The sequence below is a fragment of the Cavia porcellus genome, unplaced genomic scaffold (assembly GCF_034190915.1).
Source record: "Cavia porcellus strain 051 isolate PalLab524CR breed Dunkin Hartley unplaced genomic scaffold, mCavPor4.1 scaffold_5, whole genome shotgun sequence".
NCBI lineage: Eukaryota > Metazoa > Chordata > Mammalia > Rodentia > Caviidae > Cavia > Cavia porcellus.
This window is the reverse complement of record NW_026947488.1, coordinates 103,174,828-103,180,194: the sequence shown is the minus strand read 5'-3', so window position 1 is coordinate 103,180,194 and position 5,367 is coordinate 103,174,828.

Below are 5,367 nucleotides of genomic sequence, written 5' to 3'. Positions count from 1 at the left end.
AAATAGGAGGTAAAATCTTTTGTAAAGAGACATGGACATGACACGCTCAATTTATGTCACTTTTTTTAAAATGCCAAGGGCATTTGAGAAATTCTTGGCTGCTGAATTGTCCCTTTTTTCAAATTTCTCTTAGGTAAGACACTCCAGCTTCTTCAAACCATGGTACTGTTCCTTCCATGTAAAAAACCAAAGCAAAAAACAAAATAAATTAAAACAAAACCCATCAAATTACATTTGAGAACACACAATTGCTCAGCAGGCCCACTATTCAAGAAGATAGAGGTACAGAAGCCTCAGCCTTCAGCCCGTGGCCTGAAGTTTTGTGTCTATCATGGTCCCTCAATTCCCTGGCATGTCCACATTAACTCATGAAACTTTACTCATTTCCTCTTCAAATGCACAGGATCCAATATATTTGAAAACTGTTCACCTGGGCTGTAATCATCCAAGGACAAACCAGAGGAAGGGCAGCCACCCCCTTGCCTGGGGCCTTGGAGCTTATCACAATAGAAATGGACACCTGAACAAGGGGAGCCAAAACAAAGAGAGGCATATTCCTAAAGCCTGAAGCACAGAAGCTACCTATAGACCAGTAGTGGGATTTCACAAATTATGTAAGAATCTCTGTGCACATGCTTGGCATGGTCGCTCATGCCTCTAATCCCAGCAATCTGGGGGCTGAGGTGGATGTATCCTTGGGAGTTCTAGTCCATCTTGGGCTACGAATTTATCTCAAGGCCTCTTTCAACAACTCCATAAGATGCTGTTTCCAAAAAGAGGACAACAGAAAACTAGACACACTTGGTCCAGGTCCCTGGGTTAACCAAATGAGTTGTGGAGTCTAAATATTCCATGCCATGAGAAAATACCTGGGATTTTTAGTGAAAGGGGCATTTATATCCCTTTTCTAAGGGTTTCTCTTTCACCATGTTACATTTGAATTCTGGGAAAAACTGCTGGTAATAAGCTATCTAGCATTATGTTGGTTTAGGTATCGAGTTAGTACCTCATGTTTAGTGTTCAGGGTTATGCTGGAATGGCTGCAGACCTCCTTGAAATAGCGATTGCAGACAAGTGAACCCGAGGAAGCTGGATAGTTGAAGCAGGCACTCCAAATATTCATGCACTGCAAGGATTCACTTTCATTTTGGGACTCATCTTCTGGTTGCTGGCATTTAGTGCTAACTGATACTACCATGGTGGCAGTAATCCAGCAGAGACTGCACGTATAGTTTGCATGTTTCCTTCCCAAGCCACCAGAAACTTGGCAGAACCCAAATCATTGTGGCATTTTCTTTACTCCCCTGAAACATTTGGCTTTCTAAGTTTGAAAATGGAATAGACTGGACTAGTCAAGTTTGGACCCCATGTACCACCAACAGAGCTAAAGACAGAGCCAATTACTTCCCTCCACTTGTCAAAATATGTCAAATTTGCTTCATCACCACAACTTCAAAGAAAATTCTGAGGCAACATAGAGAGGTTAATCAAATACTGCATGATTGGAATAACTGTGGTTTTATGAGGTGTAAAGTTGCAGAGTTGGGCTGAAACTGTTCACAGAAAACCACAGGCTTGTGGTTGCCAGGCAACCACACTGGGCTGTGATTGGCTGAACATCACTGTGAGGTGGATTTTAGGCTCTAAGTTTGAAAATTTAAAGACTGGGCTAGTCAAGTTTGGAACCCATCGACCACAGACAGACCAAAAGGTCTTTCAATTACTTCCCTCCACTTCTCAAATTATGTCAAATTTTCTTGATCACTACAACTGTAAAAAAAAATTCTGAGGCAACATAGAGAGGCTAATCAAATACTGCTTGATTGGAATGGCTGTGGTTGTATGAAATGGAAAGCTGCAGATTTGGGCTGAAACAGTTCACAGAAATCCACAAGCTTGTGGTTGCCAGGCAACCACACTGGGCTGTGATTGGCTGAGCACCATTGTGAGCTGGACTTTAGGCTCTAGGATACAAGTGTGCAGTAGGAGACCCGAGTCACAATGCTAGGCCTTGCCATGGAGACCTCAGTGGCACAGAGGACCTTGTAGGCCAAGATTTAAATAGGATGAATATTCTTGGCCTGGTATGCCACAATATTCTCTCTGAAGGCTTCACTGCTCAGAATTTGTGGATGGAAATGCTTGCCAATCTACACATGGATGTACTTTCAAAGGGATATGAAATATGCCAGGGCCTGGCAGATGATCTCTGCCATGTCCTATCCTTGAGCATATGCTTTTCCCTTGTCATGTCTGTCATTTGGCTGAGTCCTGTTCCATAATCTATTCAGTCAAGACTTGCTGGCGTCATTCACCTGCAGTATAAGAGCTTTCTGTGAAATTTCTCAGCAGAAATCCTCTGCAAGCACATAGCGTTGGATATGAGAGACAGTGGTGGAAGTTGAATTTCAAGGGCAGATATTTGAAAACAATGAAACAAGCCCCGAATAAGATCTTTACATGTTTCCCAGATGAATATGTTTGGAAATACGGGGGAAGATGGAGATCAAGGCTGAGAAGTGTTCAAACCCATTTCAAGGCACAAAAACCAGGGAAAAACATGGGAAAGCAAGAGAGCTGGTTAATCTGATGTAAACATCTTTGATGATGAAAGGAAAATTATATTCTCATGATGATATATTCAGGATGTAGAAGTGAACTTCTCATGTTGGTTGTCCTATGAGTGGCCTTCTGCATTGGGCAGTGGATGCAGGACAGGAGATCTTCAAATAAATCTGGTGGAACACAAAATACTGAAAAAAAAAATCAGCCTAAATCCTGTGTATTCCTTCGCTTAGAGAACATATATGGATAATGTACGAAGTTTCAAAAGAGAAAAAGTCTATTGGGTCATGGTTTCAACAATGAAATGGTCACTTCACATGACATTTTGAATTTTGCTTTCACTCTTGCTCATGTACCGGGCCTGAGTAAAGCAGAAATCAGAGTAAGCCTCTTCAATAGTTGTGCATTCCATAAGTGGTTTTAAAACCAGTGAAACCCTTTGGACTTAGTGTTTGTATTTAATTGGTTGATTGGCTTTTCAAATTGTTTGTTTTACTATTTTTAACTTTGTGAGACAGGGAAGCCCTCACTCATAGTGATTTAGACCTCTCCAAAAGCTCTGAAGTTATTCATGTAACAGCTATTACATGTTATAAGTTTCTCCTATTAAAACTTGAAAGACAAACAGATTCTGCTACTTTTCATCTAAATTCAGTGTTGGGCTAAATTCAGTGTTGGACTTTTTACAAGTCCTTTGAAATGTTCCTACTCTAGTCACTGGTCATGCTGGAATTTACTTTCTTGTGAAGACAGGAGTTGAGCAAATTGACACAAGTACAGTTTGCCACTACTCTGGACACCTGGTTAAATATAGAGTTCCCTAAATGGTGTGTGTTTTACTTTGATCTCTGCTCACACTTTGCTCATCCAGTTAGAACCACAGGGCTCCAGGCCATAGCATTTCAGGCCCAAACAAGGAAATTTCCATTCCGTTTTGGAAGTTCATTCGTCTCTCATAATTACTTTTTCCACAAATGTGTGCTACAGGAAAGGCCCTGTCCAAATGTGGAGAGGCCCATTTTCATTCACTCACTTTCAGACTTTCTAAGATTTTCAGTTACTAGAGTTTTGCCCAGACTTGCCATTGTCAAGGGACAGTGCACTTCACTTGAAGTTGTGCAGTATTACTTCATGGGTCCTCGTGGAAATTCTACCAATGCGAAACTCGTGCTGTCGTCATCTCCAAGTGTTTCTACGTAAGAAAGTATAACTAACAAAGGATGTGGTTTCAAGCAGAATGAGGAAAGGAGGGATTATCTTTATTTCAGTGCAGGTTGACCTTTCAAAGAAACAGTAATTCCTATGAAATAGGAGGTAAAATCTTTTGTAAAGAGACATGGACATGACACGCTCAATTTATGTCACTTTTTTTAAAATGCCAAGGGCATTTGAGAAATTCTTGGCTGTTGAATTGTCCCTTTTTTCAAATTTCTCTTAGGTAAGACACTCCAGCTTCTTCAAACCATGGTACTGTTCCTTCCATGTAAAAAACCAAAGCAAAAAACAAAATAAATTAAAACAAAACCCATCAAATTACATTTGAGAAAACACAATTGCTCAGCAGGCCCACTATTCAAGAAGCTAGAAGTACAGAAGCCTCAGCCTTCAGCCCATGGCCTGAAGTTTTGTCTCTATCATGGCCCCTCAATTCCTTGGCATGTCCACATTAACCCATGAATCTTTACTCATTTCCTCTTCAAATGCACAGGATCCAATATATTTGAAAACTGTTCACCTGGGCTGTAATCATCCAAGGACACACAAGAGGAAGGGCAGCCACCCCCTTGCCTGGGGCCTTGGAGCTTATCACAATAGAAATGGACACCTGAACAAGGGAAGCCAAAACAAAGAGAGGCATATTCCTAAAGCCTGAAGCACAGAAGCTACCTATAGACCAGTAGTGGGATTTCACAAATTATGTAAGAATCTCTGTGCACATGCTTGGCATGGTCACTCATGCCTATTATCCCAGCAATCTGGGGGCTGAGGTGGATGGATCCTTGGGAGTTCTAGTCCATCTTGGGCTACGAATTTATCTCAAGGCCTCTTTCTATAACTACATAAGATGGTGTTTCCAAAATGAGGACAACAGAAAACTAGACACACTTGGTCTAGGTCCCTGGGTTCACTACATGAGTTGTGGAGTCTAAATATTCCATGCCATGAGAAAATATCTGGGATTTTTAGTGAAAGGGGCATTTGCATCCCTTTTCTAAGGGTTTCCCTTTCAACATGTTACATTTGAATTCTGGGAAAACCTGCTGGTGATAAGCTATCTAGCATTATGTTGGTTTAGGTATCGAGCTAGTACCTCATGTTTAGTGTTCAGGGTTATGCTGGAATGGCTGCAGACCTCCTTGAAATAGCGATTGCAGACAAGTGAACCCGAGGAAGCTGGATAGTTGAAGCAGGCACTCCAAATATTCATGCACTACAAGGATTCACTTTCATTTTGGGACTCATCTTCTGGTTGCTGGCTTTTAGTGCTAACTGATACTACCATGGTGGCAGTAATCCAGCAGAGACTGCACGTATGGTTTGCATGTTTGCTTCCCAAGCCACCAGAAACTTGGCAGAACCCAAATCATTGTGGCATTTTCTTTACTCCCCTGAAACATTTGGCTTTCTAAGTTTGAAAATGGAATAGCCTGGACTAGTCAAGTTTGGACCCCATGTACCACCAACAGAGCTAAAGACAGAGCCAATTACTTCCCTCCACTTGTCAAAATATGTCAAATTTGCTTGATCACCACAACTTCAAAGAAAATTCTGAGGCAACATAGAGAGGTTAATCAAATACTG